The sequence below is a fragment of the Aotus nancymaae genome, unplaced genomic scaffold (assembly GCF_030222135.1).
Source record: "Aotus nancymaae isolate 86718 unplaced genomic scaffold, 86718_ANA_hifiasm-v0.15.2.pri h1tg000088l, whole genome shotgun sequence".
Classification (NCBI taxonomy): domain Eukaryota; kingdom Metazoa; phylum Chordata; class Mammalia; order Primates; family Aotidae; genus Aotus; species Aotus nancymaae.
The window spans coordinates 230,340-252,926 of NW_026988503.1; the positions used below are offsets into that span (position 1 = coordinate 230,340).

The following is a 22,587-nucleotide window of genomic DNA, read 5'->3' on the forward strand; positions in this document are numbered from 1 at the left end:
TCTTATCACTGCCACTTTATTGTTCACCTGTATTTATATCCCTACTATTACTTTTGATCAGTGGTTTGTGTGTAGGATCCTTTTTTTTTTTTTTTTTTTTTTTTTGAGATGGAGTCTCGCTCTGTTGCCCAGGCTGGAGTACAGTATCACTCCATCTCAGCTCATTGCAACCTCCACCTCCCAGGTTGAAGCAATTCTGCCTCAGCCTTCTGAGTAGCTGGGATTATAGGCGCGTGCCACCACACTCAGCTAATTTTTGTATTTTTAGTAGAGATGGGGTTTCACCATATTGGTCAGGCTGGTCTCGAACTTCTGACCTTGTAATCCACCTGCCTCAGCCTCCCAAAGTGCTGGGATTACAGGCACAAGCCACTGCACCCTGCCAAGTTTGTGTGTAGGATCCTTTTAAGCTAGTTGTTCATTTTATGAATATTAGTTAATGCTAGATAATATAATACCCACTGAACAATATGTTATAACTGCAATATGTGGCTATAAGTTGAAATTTGACAGGAGAAAAGTGCCACTGTCAATGCCTCCAAGTTACAGAATGTCACACTGCCTTCAAAATACCTTTCATGTTATACCTCTGAAGCATCCACTAGACAGAGTGGGTGAAGGTGCCAGAGTTGATCTCTGTATTACATTTGCAAAATTTAATTTCCTACATTTTTTATAAAACAGTTTTTATAGCCACATGCGGTGGCTCATGCCTGTAATGCCAGCACTTTGGGAGGCCAAGGCGGGCAGATCATGAGGTCAAAGAGATCGAGACCATCCTGGTCAACATGGTGAAAATCCATCTCTACTAAAAATACAAAAAATTAGCTGGGCATGGTGGTGGGCACCTGTAGTCCCAGCTACCTACTCGGGAGGCTGAAGTGGGAAGATGGCTTGAATCTGGGACGTGGAGAGTGCAGTGAGCTTAGATTGTGCCAGTGTGGTGACAGAGTGAGACTCTGTCTCACCAAAAAAAAAAAAAAATATATATATATATATATATATATATATAAAAAACACAAGTTCTAATATTTTCTTCCATCACTCCCATGGAATGTTTTCATGTCTACTCTGGAGATGAGTCTGCTCTAAACCATTGTTCTTCACAGTGTGGTCCTGTGAAGGATGCTCACTAACTAGCTGAGTGAGCATCCTTCAGAAGACTCTTAGAAATGCAACATTTAGGCCCCTCCCCAAACCCACTGCATCAGAATCTGCAAAGCTAGATACTCAGGATAATCATACATACATTAAAGTGTCAGAAACCCTGGACTAGAATAAACTTCTGCCCCAGGTGGTAGAAGCCTGGATGTTGGCATTCTGAATATAGGGGCAGGGCTTGAAGATCCACCTTTCTTGTGCAGTCTTCCTTTTAATGCCCTTGTTTCGGCTCTATGCCTCACTCTCAGCAGTGGCTCTGTCCAGTGTTTCCCAAACCACCAACTTTTCCTGGTGAATTTCTTCAGAAATGGAATTTCCATAGAGGCATCTGGTTTTTTGAACCTCAGTACCTTCACGCAGACTTTTTCTGCTTTCCTCTGCCTGAACTTTTTTCTCCCTCCTTCTCTCCTTCACAGTGCCAATGCCTATTTGTCCTTTCAAGACCCAGTTCAAGTGGCAGGTCTCAGGAACATTTTCTCTGGCCTGGCCCCCTCATCATCCCTCTACCAATATAGACTCCTGAGTAACAGAAATGCCTCTTTGGAGGCAGTCACATTACCCCATGCTCACCTCCATCTTTTCATAGGAGTTGGTAATTGCTACCTTATCTCTATCTTCAACTGAACCGTAAGCATTTAATGGCCTTTACTTCCCTAGTACTCAGCACAAGGCCTGGCATGTATAGAAAGTTCTCACTAAATACCTGTCACATAAAACAATGTGTTTGGGCCCAGTGCAGTGGCTCACGCCTGTAATCACAGCACTTTGGGAGGCCGAGGTGAGAGGATCACTTTAGGTAAAGAGTTCAAGATGAGTCTGGCCAACATGGTGAAACCCCGTTTCTACTAAAAATACAAAAATCAGCCAGGCATGGTGGCACACACCTATAGTCCCAGCTACTCAGGGGGCTGAGGCAGGAGAATTGCTTGAACCTGGGAAACAAAGGTTGCAGTGAGCCAAGATTGTGCCACTGCACTCCAGCCTGGCGACAAAGCAAGGCTCTTCCCCACCAAAAAAAGAAAAAGAGAAAAAGAAATCTGTCTGAACCAACGCGGAACAGGTCTCTTCATCTATAGTGGAAGCACAGACACCCTATAAAAGTGTCCTCATTTATGCCCCAGCAGTATGGCAAATTTCTCCAGGCTTCTTTTGCTCTGGGTGACATTCCTGCCACCTCTAGTTTCTGATTTGCTGACTCATAGCTAGAGGTGCCCTCTCAGCTTGAACCCCTTGGACTGAAGCCAGTTAAGCTGCCTACCTAACTTTTTTCCACATTGACACTGTGTGCTAATTTTTCACATAATTTCAGCACCAAAGAATATACTTTTGTCATTTCAAGGATGTAGTAGAAATGAAATCATAAATGTTGCCTTTGAGAATTGACTTTTTTACTCAGCATAATTCTCTAGAAGTTCGCCTAGTTATTACATATATCAATAACTTGTTCTGATTTGTTGCTGAGTAGTGTTCTTTGGTATGGATGCACCATATGTTCATCTCTTCATCCATTGAAGGACATCTTCCCTTTCCCTTTCTCTTTCCCTCTTTCTTTCCTTCCTTCCCTTCCCTTTTTTCTTTTTCCTTTTTCCTTCCTTCCTTCCTTTCTTCCTTCCTTCCTTATCGCTCTCTCTTTCTTTCTCTTTCTTTCCTTCTTTCTTTCTCTCTCTCTCTTATTCTTTCTTTCTTTCTTTCTTTCTTTCTTTGTTTCTTCTTTCCTTCTTTCTCCAGGCTCTTTTTTAAAAAATATATATTTTATTGCTTTTTAGGTTTGGGGGTACATGTGAAGAACATGCAGGATTGTAGCATAGGTACATACATGGCTATGTGGTTTGCTGCCTTCCTCCCCATCACCTATATCTGGCATTTCTCCCCATGTTGTCCCACCCCAACTCCCCACCCACTGCTGTCCCTCCCCTGTTTCCCCTCCACAGACCCCAGTATGTGATGCTCCCCTCCCTGTGTCCATGTGTTCTCATTGTTCAACACCTGCCTATGAATGAGAACATGCGGTGTTTGATTTTCTGTTCTTGTGTCAGTTTCCTGAGAATGATGGTTTCCAGGTTCATCCATGTCCCTACAAAGGACACAAACTCATTGTTTTTTATGACTGCATAGTATTCCATGGTGTATATGTGCCACGTTTTCCTTGTCCAGTCTATCATTGATGGGCATTTGGGTTAGTTCCAAGTCTTTGCTATTGTAAACAGTGCTGCAATGAACATTCAAGTGCGTGTGTCCTTATAATAGAACGATTTATAATCCTTTGGATATATATCTAGTATTGGGATTGCTGGGTCAAATTGAATTTCTATTTCTAGGTCCTTGAGGAATCACCACACTGTCTTTCACAATGGTTGAACTAATTTGCACTCCCGCCAACAGTGTAAAAGTGTTGCTATTTCTCCACATCCTCTCCAGCATCTGTTGTCTCCAGACTTCCAGGCTCTTTTTCAAAATGACTTTATCATTTTACATTTTCATCAACAATATACAAGAGTTTCCATTTTTTTCATATTTTTTCTAGCATTTGGTGTTGTCACTATTGTTTATTCTAGACAGTTTGATAGATGCATAGTAATAACTAATTGTGGTTTTAACTTGCATTTCTCTGATGGCTAATGATGCTGAGCATCTCTTCATGTGTTTATTTACTCTCTGTATATCCTCTCTGGTGAAATTTCTCTCCATGTTTTTTGCCAATGTTCTGATAGTATTTTTTTAATGTTTAGTTTTGAGAGTTCTTTATATATTTTAGATACAAGCTCTTTGTCAGATATGTGGTTCACCAATATTTTCTGCCAGCCTGTGACCAGTCCTTTTGTCTTTTAATAAGACATTTCACCAAGTGAATATGCTTAAATTTTGGTAATGATCAATTTATCAACTTTTTTTATGTATTACGCCTTTGGTATCAGGCTTAAGAAGTCTTTGTTTAGCCCTAATTACTGAAGTTTTTCTGCTTTTTTCTTAAAAGTTTTGTAGTTTCACATCTTAAATTTAAATCTATTATTCATTTCAAGTTAATTGTTTGAATAAGATATAAGACTTAGGCCAAGTTTCTTCATGTTTTCTTAAACTTATGGCTGTCCATTTGATACTGTAGTTTGTTAAATGGATCACCTTTCTTCCATTGAATTGCTTTTACACCTTCGTCAAAATCTTTTAGGCATATATATTAGTCCGTTCTTGCACTGCTATAAAGAAATACCTGAAACCGGGTAATTTACAAAGAAAAGAGGTTTAATTGGCTCATGTTGCTGCAGGCTGTATAGGAAGCATGGCTGGGGAGGCCTCAGGAAAGTTTCAATTATGGTGGAAGGGGAAGGGGAAGTAGGCACATTTTCACATGGCCAGAGCAGAAGGATTTGGGGGTGGGGGGCACAGATGCTAAACACTTTTAAACAACCAGATCTCATGATAACTTACTATCACAAGAACAGCACCAAATCAGAAATCCATCCCTATAATACAATCACCTCCCACCAGGCCCCACCTCCAACCTGGGATTACAATTTGACATGAGATTTGGGCAGGGTCATATAGACCCAAACCATAGCAACATAATCTTGTGAATTTATTTCTGGATTCTCTGTTCTGTTCCATTGATCTATTTTCTGTCCCTCCATCAATACCACAGTCTTGATTCATGTAGCTATGTAATAAGTCTTAAAACAGGACTGATTCTTCCCATTTTATTCTTTTTTCAAACTTATTTTAGCTATTCCAGTTCCTTTGCATTTTCACATAAAATTTAGACTGATCTTATACTATTTATCTAACAAAAACCTTGCTGAATTGTGTCAAACCTGTGTATCAATTTGGGGAGAAGCAATATATTTACTATTTTGACTCTTCCAATCTATAAACATTGTATGTCTCTTCATTTATTTAGATCATTGATGTCTTACATCAGCATTGTGTGGTTTTTAGCATACAAATCATGTACGTCTTATTAGATTTACACCTAAGTATTTTTTTAAAGTTATTGTAGAAGTATCATGTTTTTAATTTCAGTGTCCATGACCAATATATAGAAAAATAATTGATTTTTGCGTGTAGATCTTGTATCCTGCCACATTGCTAATTTCACTTATTAGTTCAAGGAGATTTTTTTCTTTTGTAGAATTTGAAATTGACTTTCTTCTGTAATAAGGACTATTTTATTTCTTCTTTTCAGATCTGTTTGCCTTTTATTTCCTTTTCTTGCCTTATTTCACTGGCTAGAAATTCCAGGCTCACCGTAGCCTCAATCACCTGAGCTCAAGCTATCTTCTTAAGTCAGCCTCCCAAGTAGCTAGAACTATAGGTGCATGCCACCACACCTGACTAATTATTTTTATTTTTGTAGAGATAGGTTCTTGCTATATTGCTCAGATCTTTGTGTTATGATGAGTGGTTTTCAAATAAAATCTTAACCTTTTTATATTTTTAAAATGAGGCTCTGGATCTTATCTAAGCATTTTACTTTAACTATCTTCCTCTGTCAGGAAAAGGAGAAGCAATCTCTTTGTTATTGCCAGGTGGAGGCAGAAGTCCAAGCTTCTTTTGAAACCTGGGGAAAAGAGGTGCTTCACATTACTGCTGAAACTGTGGGACTTACGGTTCCCCCTGTGGTCTCTTTTGACACTGCAATGGAGATGGCCTTATTATTACTAGTTAATGGGGAAAGCCCCCACTATCCTTGGCTCCTCTTCTGACACCACTCCAGCAGGAAGAGGGAGTGGTGCCTCATTACTGCTGAATGGGGGTGGAATTACAGACTCACAAATGGTTTCCAGTACCCTCTCATTCTAATCAGCAGGAATGGATATCCTGGCTTCTTACTTGGCCTTCTTAAACAGTCCCCTTTTGGGGGTTTTTGGTCACTTAGCTATAGTGATGTATGGTTGAAAGTCTCAGCTCCTAAATCAGCCTTTGCAGGCATAAATGAGGGTGGGGCCACAGTCTTAACTGTGGTGCTTTGCTCTTATTGTCTAAAAGCTTTCTGCCTTGCTGGACTGTCCTTTTTCTGCCTTTGTAGAGATAGCAGGTTTTTGTTGTGGCATCTTTGTTCGTTTGAGCCCACTGGCATTCCAGTATTATTGGCTTCTTCAGCTCTAAGTCTGGGATTTATGAGGCTAAAAGAAAGTGTAGGAAACTCATCCCCATTTCTTTTCTCATGTCCCAAAATCTCTTTTGGTCTGTCTTCTCTCTACCTTTCAGTGTCTTCTTGTTTTTGTTTTACATATAATGCTCAGGGTTTTAAAGTTGTGTTTAACAGGGCAAATAGGAAAAACGCATCTACTCTATTTTCTCAGAAGCAGAAATTGGACACATTCCATTTTAAGATGAAGAAACTAAAACCTTGGATAAGGATCTGCAGCTAATAGTGGCATGACATAATTAGATCCCTACTTTTGCAACACTTCATTCAATGCTCTTATCATTGTAACAGTGAAATTTGGGTATCTTCTTGATACTGAAAGGATATGCACCCCTGTGATGATGTAACAAGAGACTGTCGTAAGAACACTGTAGGGACTGCCACTGCTCCTGGCAACTTTCTTTTTTTACTCTGTGAAGCAACGTCATTCATCTAGGTAATACCATATTCATTGCCTCACACCAAGGAAATCAAGGACATTGACACACCAGAGTGAAGTCAAGAGCCGAAGTTTAATAGGCAATAGAAGAAGAGTTCTCTGTGTAGAGTGGGGTCCTGAAGAAAAATGGGTTGCCAGTTCCCTGGTGAAATGCACGGGGTTTTATAAATGAGCTTGAAGAGGCAGTGTCTAATTTACATAGGGCCCAAAAGATTGGTCAAACCAGATGCACTATTTACATAGCATGTTAAGAAGCTGGCTGCCCCACCCTAATATTGTATTATACAGATGGATTCTCTGCCTGGCCAGTGCCTTGTTGCCTGTGCCTTTACTGTACAGGTGGTTGACAGAAGGAAAGCTGGAGCCTCCATGTTGAACACGCCTGGCCCCCAGGTAGCCTTTTCCTATTGGCACAGCTGCCAGCATTTACCTGTGCAAGCTTCCAGCTTGCTTATCTATGTCTGCAGCTAGATTTTACAGGCTGTTCTTCATTAAAAAAGAAATTATTTGGGGTCTGCTTTTTGTTGAAAGGGAAGCCTTACCAAGGACTCTCTTACCCTAACTGCCTAAATAATTTCTTTTTAGTTCCTGTGTCATCTGTATTCTTTAAGAACCTCGGCACTGTCTTAGCAGCATCACTATGTTGCCTGTCTCCAGTGATGGGTCCAGAGTTTCCATTTATGAGAGTTTGGAGGCAGGAATGTGAATTTAAGGCAGGGCCGTGGACTTACAGCTATAGCCTAGTAAATGTTCTGTTTTTACTCAATTATATATTTATAGGAGGTAGAATGAGAGATGGCTGATGGAAGCAGGAAGTGTTAAATTGCCTCAAGCAACTCAACCACCTGCTTTATGTATTTTTAAAATTTTATTTTATTATGGTATGAACACTTAATATGAAATCACTCTCTTGAATTTTTAAGTTGTATAATACAGTATTGTATTAAGTACAACGTTATACAGCAGATTTCTAGAAATTCATCTTGTTTAACTGAAACTTTATGTTTGTTGATCACTTATTTTCCATTCCCCACTTCCCCCAGTCCCTGGAAACCACTCTTTTACTCTTTGATTCTATGAACTTAACTACTTTAGATACTTCATATAAATGTAATCATACAGTATTTGTTTTTCTGTGCCTGAAAATATTTCACTTAACATAGTATCTTCCAGGTTTATCTATGTTGTTGCAAGTGACAGAATATCCTTTTTTTAAAGGCCGAATAATACTCCATTATATGTATATACTACATTTTCTTTATCCATTCAGACAGATTTGTTTTCATATCTTGGCTATTGTAAATAGTGTGTCACTTAACATGAAAGTACTAATACATCTTTGAGATCCTGATTTCCATTATTTGGGACAAGTGTCCCAATGTGGAATTGCTGGATGATATGATACATATATTTTTAATTTTTTGAGGAACATCCATAGTGTTTTTCATTACAACTGTATCATTCTGCATTCCCCAACAACAGTATGCAAGGGTTTCAACTTCCCCACATCCTTACCAACTTTTCCATAATTTTCCAACTTATATGGAACTACAAAAGACTATGACTAGCCAAATCAATCTCGAGAAAGAGGAACCGAGGTGGAGTCTTCACACTTTCTGATTTTAAATATATTATAAAGCTAAAGTAATCAAAACAGTATAGTACTCATGTATAAGCAGGCATATAAACCAGTGGAACAAAATAGAGACCCCAGAAATAAATCCATACATATATGGTCAACTCTTCTTTGAAAAGAGTATCAAGAAGAAACAGTAGGGAAAGAATAATCTCTTTCAGACTAGCAAATTATGTGGGAAAACAGGATATCTACATGGAAAAGAATGAAATAGAACCTTTATTTTAAGCCGTACACAAAAATCAACTGAAATGGATTAAAGACTTAAGTGTAAGACCTGAAACTATAAAACTCCTAGAAGGACATATAGGAGAAAAGCTTCTTGACATTGGTCTCAACAATGATTTCATGGAAACTATAGACTAAATGTTTGTATTCCTAAATTTGTATGTTGAGACCTGAACCCCCCATGTGAGAGTATTTGGAGATGGGGCCTTTGGGAGGTGATTAGATCATAGAGATGGAGCCCTCATGAATGGGAATAGTGCCCCTATGAAAGAGAACAAAGAGAGAAGTTTTATCCCTGTTGGTTATGTGAGGTTACATATGGAACACATGGAAGTGACAGTGGAAAATGGCCATCTATGAGTAAGTGGGCTCTACTAGATATTGAATCTGCTAGTGCCTTCATGTAGGACTTCGCAATCTCCAGAACGGTTAGAAGTAAATTACTGTTGTTTATAAGCGACTCAGTCTATAGTATTTTGTTATAGCAGTCTGAGCAGACTAAGACAATGGACGGAATACCAAAAAGCAAAAGTAACAAAAACAAAAATAAACAAGTAGGACTACATTGGACTAAAAAGCTTCTGCACAGCGAAGGGATCAACAGAGTAAAAAACCAACCAATAGAATGGGATAAAATATTTGCAGATCATATATCTGATAACGAGCTAATCTCCAAAATATAAAGGAACTCCCAACAACTTAGTAGCAAAGAAACTAATAACATGATTTAAAAATGGGTTAAGGACTTGACTAGACATTTCTCCAAAGAGTACATGCAAATGTCTAAAAGGCATATGAAAAAATGCTCAGCATCACTAATCAAGAAGTGCAAATCAAAACCTCAATGGGATATCACTTGTTGTTTTAAGCTATAATGATAACAATATGCTGATATGATAGCCTCTGTTGGTTTTAATTCATTAATTTAGGAGGAAGGTGGAATATTTGGTTTAACATAAATTGGAGGTTATCTTTGACATCTGAAGATTAAAGAACACCTTAATAAGTAAATTTGCTTATTTCCCCCCTACTGTTGGCATCAGGTACACATCCATATCCATATAAAAGCAGAATCTGTCACTTCTGATTTCCGCTTATCCTTGCATAAGTCTCAAGTATCAAAATTGATTTTTTAAAATGTTAATTTGAAAAACAGCAGAGATAAGATTCAAGGATGCTTGCTCTTAGAGAAGGATTATTTATTAAGGGAAAGACTTGTCTTTTGAAAATTATTATCATAATTATCACTAAGAACCAATTCTATATTTCTTATTAAGGCAAAATCCCTATTAGGCTAGCACAAGAAGGATGTTGATTGCAGTGGGATATCTGTCTGAGTGGGGCTAAGTAATCAGCTTTGAAATGTCACTCAGAGGGAATTAGCAGGGCAGAGGCTATTTTCTGGCAGATCTCAATATATTTCTTTTTTGAAATTGTCAAGGACTTGACATTGGCCTTGCATATATTCTGTGTAACCCCAGAAGCAATATTTAGGACTTGAAAAATTATATTGGAACAAAGAAAATAGCACAGAAGTCCAAGGAGCCACATCAACTCATTGACTATGTTGAGAGTCACTGAATCATGTACTCTTAAAGTCATTTGGTCCCAGCCCACACTGGTGAGTAATTCTCTTCTGCAGTCACCATGCTACAGTGACGTTTTTCCATCTCATGCTAGGAAAATTGGAGACCTGCAATGACAGCCTGCTTCAGTCTCTGTGTGCTGACTTTCTTGTCTTCATTTGTAGGGCTTGACTCTATTTCGTAGGGCCATGCGAGAGTTTTGTGGGTAAATAATGAGAATGCAATTTAGCTTAAGTTATTTAAAAACATTAAAAACCTCAATACAATAGGCACTTGACATTTTGAAAGGCTACATGACAAAACTTTTAATATTCTCCAGACATGAAAATATTGCTATAGAACATAATTTCTTCCTAAAGTGTGTCAAGTTCTCAAGTAGCAAAGTACAGCCACCCACCACTGAGTTTCCAGATGCTGAGAAGTTGACTAGTTTTATTCACTCCCTAAGAATTTGGTAAAACACTTTACCTCTGTAATTGCCACAGCTTATGCATTTCTTCATTCCTTTACTCATTCTACAAAACTGATGGCCTAGTCTGTGACAAGTTCTATACTAAGCTCTGGGTTCTTAAGGGAATAAAACAAATTTAATCCTTGCCCTTAGAGTGTTAACCATCTAGAGAAGAATTTCAAAACAAGAACAGAACAGACAAATAAATAAATATAAATTATGCTAAGTGCATGGAAGGAAATAAACACATGATACATGGTATTACATATTGCAGAGGAAGACCTCTATTTTTATTTATTTATTTAGAGATGGGGGTCTCGCTATATTGTCCAGGCTAGAGTGTGCTGGCTATTCACAGGCACAATCATCACATGATACAGCGCAGATCTCCTGGGCTCAAGCAGTCCTACGGCCTCCACCTCCTGAGTAGCTGGACTATAGGCATGTGCCACTGCACTGGGCTGCAGAGGAAGGCCTCTTTGAAGGAATGACATTTAAGCTGAGAATGGAATGGGTCACTTACATAAAAAGCAAGAGAAAGAGGATTCCCAATACAGGAACAGCATGTGTAAAGTCCCCGAGAATGGAAAAAGCATGGGGCATTTGAGGGTTGAAAGAAAGTCAGTGTGGCTGCAGAGTAGTGAAAAAGGGGAAGGGACCAGGAGATGGGTGAGTTTTGTCAGACAGGAAAGAGCCAAATCATGTGGGGTCTTTGTAGACCATGGTAAGGAGTTTGGATTTTATTCTTATGCGGTAGGAAGCCAATGAATGGGTTTTAACAGAAAAGTGACATGTTCACAGATCAGGTCAAACTCGTGGCAATCCAGAGCAGCCATTTTGCAGTAGGGTCTAGAATTTTCTTTTTAACTCCAAGGAAGGGCAGCCAGTAACCACCTGTGACATACGAAGATGACTGTAGTTGTGGAGGAAACTGGTTGCTGGAGTCATGTCAGTACCTGGTAGAGAAGCCTGCAAAATAGTCGATGTGAGATGATGGCTTAGACTAGAGTGGCAGTGGTGGAAGTGAAGAACAGTGGAAGGATTTGATGTACATTTTCAATGTAGAAATGACAGAGATATTGTGTTGATACGGTATGACCAGACTGAGTGCCGGTGCTGAAGTGGAGGAGTTTGGGAGACAGGAGTGGTGGGCTGCCTTGATTGTGCAGTTTGGGAATGCCTTGAGATGCTGGGAGACATTTGAGAGGAGGTATCTAGCAGTAGTCTGCAAACCAGAACTCTGAGGAGAGGTTTTGGGTATAAATTTGGTATTTGGGAGTGTATAAATGGAATTTAAAGTCATGGGAACTGAAGAGATCCCATAGAAAGAGGGCAATAAAGAAGAAAATAGAGCTCAGGACTAAATCCTGGGGAAAGACAACAATTAGAAGTCAAAAGGAGATAGGAGTCCACAAGGAGTGTCCGGAGGATTTGGCAAAGAGATAGAAGGAAACCCAAGAGAGGATGGTATTAATTGAGGAAAGAGTTAAGGGGAGAAGGAGAGAAAGAACGATAAAAGTGTCTATAGTATTGAATGCTGGTAAGGAAGAGGCTGGTTCCTGATTTCAAAGAGCATAAGCATCAAATCAAATTTAGAAGTATTTATCATATTTATTTCATGTGTATTTCACCTACCATCATGTTTCTCCTGTAGGAGTGATGACTGCTATCTGATTCATGAACACTGTCAAATTTCATTCTTAAAAAAAAAGCTTTAATCTTTTTTTCTTTATAAATTTTGACTCTCCCTGAATTCCCTGGATAATTTCCACAATTCTCTTTATTTTGCTAACATATGCAGAATTTATAATCCTCAAAAGTCTCTACTTTTCAAATGCAAAACTATTTTAGATGCAGTTTATTATCTTTTGAAAATTATCCATGTTCATTTAAAAACAGATTAGCTCTTCACCTTCAATGTATTTGAATTGTCATGTTACAGGAGACTTGGAATATTAAGCTTATCGGAAAGTTAGGACAAGTTTTCTCTAGAGGGCGGAGAGTAGTTTTAAATTCGAAAGTGGAAAAAAAAGTTCCATATCTTAAAATAGAAGCAAATTTTTTCTCTGTTTCACATTCTCTCAAGATATCTGCAATCCTTTTTAAACTCTCTATTTATTATTAAATACAAGCAATTTAGCTCCTTTGTAAGGTTATGCAAATAACTCATCCAGAATTAGCATTTAACATGCAGTTCTTATATCCACACAAATGTTTTGTATGAAGTTGTTTTAAAAAGATTCAAATCTTTATAATTAGGAAGGGAAAATATATTAATAGGAATAAAGGGATACTCTGCTAATCTCCCATATGTAAATTAGCTTATAATTTCCATCATTTACTTTGGAAGCAACAGAACAATGGAACTTTTATTCTTTAATATTGCTGTCTCTCTCCTTCTCCAGCCAGAAAGTCTGTGCTTATACATGTATATCTAAAGAAAAATAACAAGGAATGTTAAATATTTTAGTTTTATGGGAGAGAGATGGTTGGGTAACTTGTGAATGGGATTGAAGTTGATACTCTGCTTTGGCAGCCTAAGGGATAAAATGCAATGTAGACCTCTTGGGTTCTCGTTTCAATGGCTTGCATTTCCTTTTGCTCTTCGTTATTGGGACTGGATTCACTCCTGCCTGCCTGGAACCTTCCTGCACAGCTTCTCACTCCTTCCCCAATCTTTGCATAGAAGACATTCTCGTAGGATGTATGAGGAAACTGTTCATTTCCTTGAAGTGCTTTCTCTTTGCTTTAGTCTTTAGCTTGGTCTTTGGAAAAGAAGATCATGCCCGCTGTAGGTAGACATTGGTCAACAGCATAGTTCTGGCTGTGTTCTTCAGTCTCACTTATCTTCTGGAGCTTGGCTTGTATCTTCCAAGACACCAGAAATCAAGTGCACTGTCCTGGGAATTTATCATAACTAGGTAAATTGGAATTAGGATTGTGAAGGATTCAAAACCAAGTCAGACAAAACTGTTGAAAGGATTAAGTTGTTGAGTCTGGAAGTGGAAAGAGGATCTCTGAAGAGACTTTAAACAGAAAGTGGGGGCTGAGGCTGGGCACGGTGACTCATGTCTGTAATCCCAGAACTTTGGGAGGCCAAGGTGGGTGTATCACTTGAGGTCTGGAGTTTGAGACCGGCCTGGACAACGTGGTGAAACCTCATCTCTACTAAAAATACAAAATTAGCTGGGCATGGTGGTGAGCGTTTGTAATCCCAGCTAGTTGACAGGAGAATCACTTGAACCTGGGAGGTGGAGGTTGCAGTGAGCCGAGATCACACCACTGCACTCCAGCCTGGTCTCAAAAAAATAATAAAGTAACATAAATAGAAAGTGGGTTTAAATATGTTCCTCACAGTTGCCAAGTGGTAGAACTAGGAACATGGATAGAAATGTATCAGGGATACACGTTTCTCCTTCAGCAGACGTTGAAGAATCTGCCAGGTATTGGGTAGAGCTCTGGGAAACTAGATGCAAGGTAGAAATAAGCATTTTTTCACTTCAAGAAAGTTACTGTCCAGTGGGAAAGATGTGCAAGGAAACAATTATAATAGGTCATGATAAATGCAAACAATACATATTGTAGTCGGTGAGAGAATAGAGGAAGGCAGACTGTATTTGCCTTTGGGGCAAATCTGCTTGGGGATGCCAAGGGCAGCTCCTCCATCCTCAGTGACACCACTTCATTCAAAATTCCATTATCTTACATCTGAGTTTCTGCAACTGTCTCAGAGCTGGTCTCCCTGCCTTCAGCTTTGCTGCTTTAATTCTTTCATCCACACTACAGACAAAGTAAAATTTCCAAAAAGGAAAACCTGATTTCCCCACTAAAAGCCTTCAATAACTTTTCATTACCACAAAAACAAAATCTAAACCCTTAATTGGGTCCTTGCTTCAATCTCTAACCTTTCCTTGCTCCCCACATTTAAGTAAGTTCTATTTACAAAGAACTACTTGCCACTTTCCTAAATCACCATTTCTTCCTAACTCCTGGGCTTCTGCACATGTAGCTCTCTGCCTGAAACCAGCTGCCCTCAAAATCCACACATACAGAAGTATAAAAAGAGAACCTGTGTGTATACATACTGTGCGTATATCCATGCACACCCACCCTACACACTTCCCGTGTCTACCCTTAGCCTTGCTAACTCATTCATTCTTCCTTCTGGTCCACAACACCCCAAGACTGTTATTCCTCCTTGTGGGTACACTTCTGTGTAGCACCCTCTGTGCACACCTAATCAATGAACTCATCACACTGTATTGTACTTGGCTGTTTACTTTTCCATCTTTTTTTTTTTTTTTTGGATACAGAGTCTTACTTTGCTGCCCAGGCTGGAGTGCAGTGGTACAATCTCAGCTCACTGCAACCCCCACCTCCCAGGTTCAAGCAATTCTCTTGCCTTAGCCTCCTGTAACTGGGATTACAGGTGTGTGCCACCATACCCAGCTAATTTTGTATTTTTAGTAGAGATGAGGTTTCACCATGTTGGCCAGGCTTGTCTTGAACTCCTAACCTCAGGTGATCTGCCTGCCTTGGCCTCCCAAAGTGCTGGGATTACAAGCATGAGCCACCACTCCTGGCCCCATGTTTTTTACTGGAGGAAAATCTGCTTGAGTGTGGGGACCACATCTTATTCCTCATTATATTCCCAGCAGCTACCATAGTTTCAAGTACATTGTAGAATGTGACTATATATTTGTTTAATAGGTGAGTAAATGAATAAACTTTTCAAGAATGCTATCCAAAAATGTGAGATGGTGAGGTCCCTGTCTCTGTCAGTATACAAATATGTTACATATCTCAGTGGAGTGATGGTTCTAAAAACTTTGGAAGTTTCTTCAAACCAAAAAACTATGATTATATAAATCTGTCTTAGATCCTTGTTAGAAAGAGGTAGTAAATAAGTAAATAATCCACAAACTATTTCTTTCCTATGGGCAGTGTGGTGGTTAATTTTATGTTGACTCGACTCAGGTATGGTATACTCAGATATCTGGTTAAACACAATTTCTTGGCATGTCTGTGAGGGTGTTTCTGGAGGAAATTAGCATTTGAGTTGGTGGACTAAGTAAAGCGGACTGTCCTTCCCAATGTGAGAGGGCATTGTCTAACCCGCTGAGGGCCCAAATAGAACAAAAAGATGAAGCAAGGTTGAATTCTTTCTCTGTACCTGACTGTTTAAGCTGGGGTATTGATCTTCTCGTGCCCTTAAACTAGGACCCCATTAATGCTCCCAGTTCTTAGGCCTTTGGGCTCAGAGTGAGACTGACATCACCAGGTTTCCTGGGGCTTTAGCTTGCAGGTGGCAGAGGGCATGAAGAAACTGAGGCCCAGAGGGGTGAAGTGAGATGCTCTTAGTCACAGATAGACTCTCACCCCAGTACTTTCTACCACAGCTTACCATTTCACAGACAATGCTGCTTGGGTTATTTGGAATCTCACGGCCCCTCTTATTTCTAATTATTTTAGACCAGATTTTCCCTGAAAGAACTAAAGCAGGAAAAGGCACATGACAAACCTCATGAACACCAAACTAGGAAGGAAGGGGTGATTTATTCGGTCAGGAGCAGGGCGGCATAGTTGCCTAACAGCCAAACTCACCTAACAAAGAAAGTCCCTGCCCTTTTAAAGGCTTACAACTCTATAAATTGCATGTGAAAGGGTCTTGACCTATGAAGTAGGCGTGGGGTGGGGGTTTGATCCTGTTTAGGTAAAAACAGTGCCTTCAGAGAGATTCCGCCATACCATATCTGTGATCTGTAGATGGGATTGTGGTTAGCAGCAAGGGTCTTATCCTTAACCAGCTGGCGGTGCCAACTAGTCCCTCCTCTGGCTAATTTCTGACTTCTCCTTTTGAGACGCAATATTGAAGGCCGAAGGTGATTAAGGGTCTCCTTCCTCAGAACAAGTTCCTAATGACAGAACAAGTTCCTAATGACAGGTCAAAGCAAGTCTGTTCTGTCAAGGACTCTAAGAGACTCTTTCCTTCTGGCCTCTTTCTTCTATACTCGATTAACCAAGAGAAGTGACTCAAGGTGTGCTTTTGTCTTGAAAGCGAGAGGCCTCACAGCATCAACTAGGGGAAGGCGCTAAGAGTAAGTCTGAGGCTGACTTTCTTCCTCAGTGACCCTCAGGGTGGCCGTTCTTCTGGACCCACCTGGATTCCTCCTGTTGCTGTTGCCAGCCACATCCACGCCAACCTCCAGGTGTCTCCTTTTCACCAGAAAGGTCATACTATTTAGACAGGACTTTCCTCAGGAATGCGATGATTATTGTGAAGTCTGCATAATTTCACCTTTTGTCAGTCATGACGTAGCGGGACACGCCGCAGACAAAACCTGAAGGAAGTAGCTTTTTATGCGGCTGGGAAAGAACCGAGCTCCCTGACTAGAAAATCCTGGCCTCTTTTAAAGGCTCACCATGTTAGAGGGTACATGTGAGGGGGTCGTGATTGATGAGGTAAGCGAGGGGTATGTGACTTAAGTGGGGGTCTAATCATAATTAAGCAAGAACAATGCCTTCGGGGGAAGATTCCTCCATACCATGCCTGTGATCTACAGATAGGATAGGAACTAGGGTGGGGGTTTGATCTTTGACCTCCAGGTTTTGTCTCCTCCACTGACCTTGTGCCTTCTATTTTTAACTTTTACTTCTCCTTTGAAATGCAATGTAGAAGGTTAAAGGGAAGTGGTCTTAGAAGCTTAAGGAAGGGGTCTTCTTCCTCAATGAGACAGGAGTCCTCCTCCATCAGACGATAAGGGCTCCTGAGTTACTTTCTCAGCCTCACCAGCAGCTCCATAAGCAACCATCCTGTCCCTCTTTGTTGGTGCTATGAAAAGAATTCAGGTTGCCTTAATTAACAAGACATTGTAAAAATATATATGGGAATGAGGAGAGCAAGTGCCTCAGGGGATGAGAGAAAGGCCTACTTCCAGGCCTGGGGAGAAGGTTTGTATTCTGGTATTTTGTGATTAACATGACTTAACTTCTCTCTCCTGTTGTTTCTGAGGAATTTCTTTCTACATGTGCATTTTATACTTTATGACTATGGCATTATTAGAGTGTCTGCTCATTTATAACCTTTACTGCCTAATGGCCTCTGCAAATGACCTTCTCTGCAAGTCCTTTCCCCTTCAACCCCTCTGCTAATTGCTCAACTCTGTTTTTTATTTCACTTTCAAATTCCTGAGAGAAAAATCTCATTGCCCTGCCTAATCAACATCATGCCTTGCTAGACAAAGCTGTTCTGTCAAACCACCTAATAAACCTCTGGATAGCCTGTATATTGGCTGGCCTTTTATCACTTGTCCTGGGAAATATTGTGTTATATAAAATGTTATATAAAACACTTAAAAGTGGGAGTAAAGCGGTCACTGGGCTGCGCTTGGATCTGTCGCTGCCTTGGTGTCCCTGTCGGGCTTCCTAGCAGCAGCCTCACAGAAAAGTGAAAGATATCTGAATATATTTGGGTAACCGAAGATGAGAATGATGAGCCCATTGAAACGCCATCAGAAGACAATGGGACGGTGCTGCTGTCCATGGTTACAGCCCAGTTTCCAGGGGCATGTGGGCTTCCTTACAGAAATCCACCGTCACGATGTATGAGAGGTGTCCGGCTAGTAGAAGGAATGCTGCATGCCCCCAATGCTGGCTGGGGAAATCTGGTGTATGTTGTCAATTACCCCAAAGATAACTAAAGCAAAATGGATGAGACAGATGCTTCCTCAGCAGTGAAAGTGAAAAGAGCAGTCCAGAAGACATCCGATTTCATAGAGTTGGGTCTCCCATGGAAAACAACTGAACAGGACCTGAAAGAGTATTTTAGTACCTTTGGAGAAGTTCTTATGGTTCAGGTCAAGAAAGATATTACAACTAGTTATTCAAAGGGGGTTGGCTTTGTTTGTTTAACAAAATATGAAACACAGTTGAAAGTAATGTCACGGCGACCTATGATAGATGGATGATGGTGTGACTGTCAACTTCCTAATTTTTAAGCAAAGCCCAGATGAGCCTTTGAGAGGCAGAAAAGTGCTTGTGGAGCACTGGACAGAGGACATGGCTATGGATGGGCTGCGACAGTTCTTTTGTCAGTACAGGGAACTTCAGCACATTTGGCATTAACCCAGCCTTGATGGCTGCAGCCCAGGCAGTGCTACAGAGCAGTTGGGGTATGATGGGCATGTTAGCCAGCCAGCAGAACCAGTTAGTCCCATTAGGTGATAACCAAAGCCAAGGTAACATCCAGAGGAAGCCAAACTAGGCCTTTGGTTCTGGAAATAACTCTTACAGTGCTTCTAATTCTGGTGCAGCAGTTGGTTGGGGATCAGCATCAAATGCAGGGTCAGGCAGTGGTTTTAATGGAGGCTTTGGCTCAAGCATGTATTCTAAGTTTTCTGGCTAAGGATTGTAGACAATGGGGTTGTGGTTGCTTGGTATAGAATACTGGGAATTCAAATTTTTCTAAACTCATGGTAAGTATATTGTAAAATAAATATGAACTAAGAATGTTCAAAATTGGTTTGTTCAGTGTGGAATATATTCAGCGGTATTTTTGGCATTTTTCTTTAGAAAAAGACAAAGCTAAAGGAATTTTATATGTTTTGTTACATGAAAGGCTGAAATATCGAGTGGTTGAAAGTGAACTGATGTTCGCCTGATTGGTAAACCAACACACTACAATTGACATCAAAAGATTTCTCCTGTGATATTTTATCCCTGGACTTGTCAAGTGAATCCTTTGCATGTTCAGAATGGAAACCATTGATTAGAACTATACTCTTTCCTCCTTGTTTAAATTTGAACCCCACCATATGGATTTTTGTTTTCTTAAGAAAATCTCCTTTTGGGAGATCATGGTGTCACAGTGTTTGGTTCTTTTGTTTTGTTTTTTAACACTTGTCTCCCCTCATATACAAAAGTACAGTATGAAGCCTTCATTTAATCTCTGCAGTTCATCTCATTTCAAACGTTTATGGAAGAAACACTTCATTAAAAGTAGGGTTGTAAATATTCTGCCATAGGAATACTTCTGTCTACATGCTTTCTCATTGAGAAATTCATCATCATGCATCACAGGCCACATCTTTGATGGCGGGTGTACCATTTTTATCCACTACTCTTTATTTCATAGAGTCATATCAATGCTGTGAATGCAAGGCTGTGATATGGAGCCAGAGGGCTGTTTGAACCTTTGAAACCTTGTGTGGATGGTGCCGAGGCATGAATGGCTAGTATGAGCGAGAAAAGGAGAGAGTGCATGCAGAGACTTGGTGGTGCATAATGGATATTTTTTAACTTGGTGAGATGTGTCTCTCCATCTGTAGCTGTGGTGAGAGAGTGTGCAGAGGGCAATGATTGCAAATAATGTATGAATGCTTTTTGCATTCAAAGGACATCCACATCTGTTGGAAGACTTTAAGTGAGTTTTTGTTCTTAGATAACCCACATTAGTTGGATGTGTTAAGTAAAGCAATACTTGTACTCCCTCTACCCCTTTGTCGACTGCCGTGAATGCTGTATGGTGTATGTTCTCTTCTGTTATGATATGTAGTTGTGGTGATGTGAACTGAAACTGATGGGGTGGGAACATGGACTGAGCTTGTGGTGTGCTTTCAGGAGTACTTGGAAGCAGAGTTCACCAGTGAGCTCAGGTGTCTCAAAGTTCTAATGTCTGTTGGAAGTTCTATGTCTGTTAGCTACCCTTAAGAATGCTGTTTGCTGCAGTTCTGTGTCCTATGCTTGGTTGCTTTTTAAAAGAGTTGCCAATGTTGGAAATTCTTAAATAAAACTGATTTTAATAATAATAATAATAAACACTTAAGAGACTGTCTAAATCTGCCTTCCTTGACCAGTGGCTGTGGGTGGGGGATTCCTAGAAGAGTCAATAAATGTTGGCCTAAGTACCCTGTACCCCAGAAAGAAGTATGAATATGCTGATGCTGTTTCCTCTCTCCTTGTGAGACTTCACTGTCAGCACCTCACGTTCACGCATGAAATGAAGCGACTCCACAGCTTCCAGCCAGATAGTAAACCATGCTGCTCTTTCTCATCCCCCTAAAAGATTCCGGATCCTTGTTGAAATAAACTTTGGTAGCCTAAATGTGGAGAAAACTTCATATTCCTGTGTGCTCAGCTTTATTCCATACAGTAATTTAGGCAACAGAGAAAACTGGACTGTGGGACCCTTTGAACAAAACCTTAAATGCACTTTGAAGTGTAATTTAGTTTCAGAAAAAGTGATTATTGGCTAAAAATCCTACCTTGTGATAATTTGATGTTGTAAATGATGCAACTGCGCTTTGGCCATTTTTATGGACAAAGGTGCTCCTGAGTCATGGATGATTCATTCCTCACCGTACAAAGCATTTGGCATTACTAAATGAAGTTTAAATTGGAGAGACGCTATACATTACACATGGAAAAAATTTGCATTTTAACATCTCCAGAATGCTATTAAATATCTCAAAAAGATCCATAAAGGAAAGTGTGTCCTAGAGCTTGAAATAGAAAGTGATTGGAAAAGGTAGAAATAGAGTTCCTATTTTTCAGAACAGAGTCATATCATCCCATAAATCTTTGAAAAGAAGTTTTCTTGGGCTCTGCTCTAAGCATTCAAATGCTTCCCAGGAGCACCTTGACCTTAAATTAACATTTATAGAGTTTAGCTGACATGAAGCTTTGCAGTTTAATGGAAGGCTTAAAGTTGAAGAAGGTAAGTAGTCTAAATTGTTAGTGTATATTAAGTCCTGAATAAGGATGCATTTCTACAACTACCACCATTTTCATTTATTTCCCCCTCTAGAACAATAATAGCAATTGGTAAAATATATGAAATGCATTTTCTTTCATGAATAATACATTTTTATATGTTAACCTCATGGAAACAGGAGCAGTTCAACAGTAACAGCAGCATTAATGCTGTCGTCTTAAGAAAGGGTATACAGGTGACAATGTTTGCACTGTATTACCTTGATAGTGTTGTTTTCTGTGGAACCTGTGATTTAAATATGGGTTGTAAGAAATATTAACCAAGGGTTAAAATAATAACACGGCACCTTTAAACATGAAGAATAGAAGAAAACATATAGTGTTGCCTACAGATTCTATTACAGATCAAATGAAAATGAGGTAAGTTCCATTCTGCTTAAACCAGGAGTGCATTCTAAGTAGAATATGAGTGTCTGGGGAGTAATATATAAAGCATGAAGATGGTTTTTTAATACCGCTAATGAGTTGCCCCTTGGTTGTATTGCAGATAAAAACGGGTTTCCAATATACATACGCATTTCTACACTGCATAAAGCCTGATTTATAAACGTTCAGCATTAGTGCACAAAGGAAAAGTCCATTTCTCCAGGTGTTTAGTCTGTCAGAATAACAGTGACTTGGCCTCTTGTTTTTAAAACAAGAGGAAACTACAAGAATTAGTTCTGCTCTCAGACCCAGGCAAGAAGGCCCCAGCTCTGGGCCCTGGGTTGGGCTGGGAGCAGGGTAGCAGGGAGCCGGTCCTGTCCTCCTCTCCCCCTTGTGTATTGGAGCAACTTCCTCAAAAGTTTCTAAGCCCTCCTCACATAGCTGAGACCAGCCAGAGCAGCAGTGCCATCCCAGCAGGATGCGCTGAGCTGGACCAATACCTGCAGGGGCCCTGGACCCCATGGCTACCCATCATGACTACTCTCCAATCCTCTCTCCCCAAGTGGCAAGTGTGGAATCACCCAGATGCCCTTAGGAATTCCAGACTTGAATGTGTGGGGTTGTCGTAGGGCCCTGCAGCCAGGTGCCAGATCCCAGAGGACAGCCTGGTGAGCAAGTGAATCTTGCTGGAGGCTCAGTATTTCTTATGCTGGATTGTGTGAGATGAGCCATCAGAATGGCACTAACAAGCTGATTTTGGGTGACTCAAATTGTTTATGTAGACAGTAGCTCTTTAAAAATATATTT

The 22,587-nt window shown here is 40.1% G+C and overlaps 1 pseudogene; it reads left to right on the plus strand.

Annotated features, from left to right (window-relative positions):
• The first annotated feature begins 14,025 nt into the window (after positions 1–14,025).
• LOC105710468 (TAR DNA-binding protein 43-like) lies at positions 14,026–19,667 on the plus strand (annotated as a pseudogene).
• Positions 19,668–22,587: the final 2,920 nt, after the last annotated feature.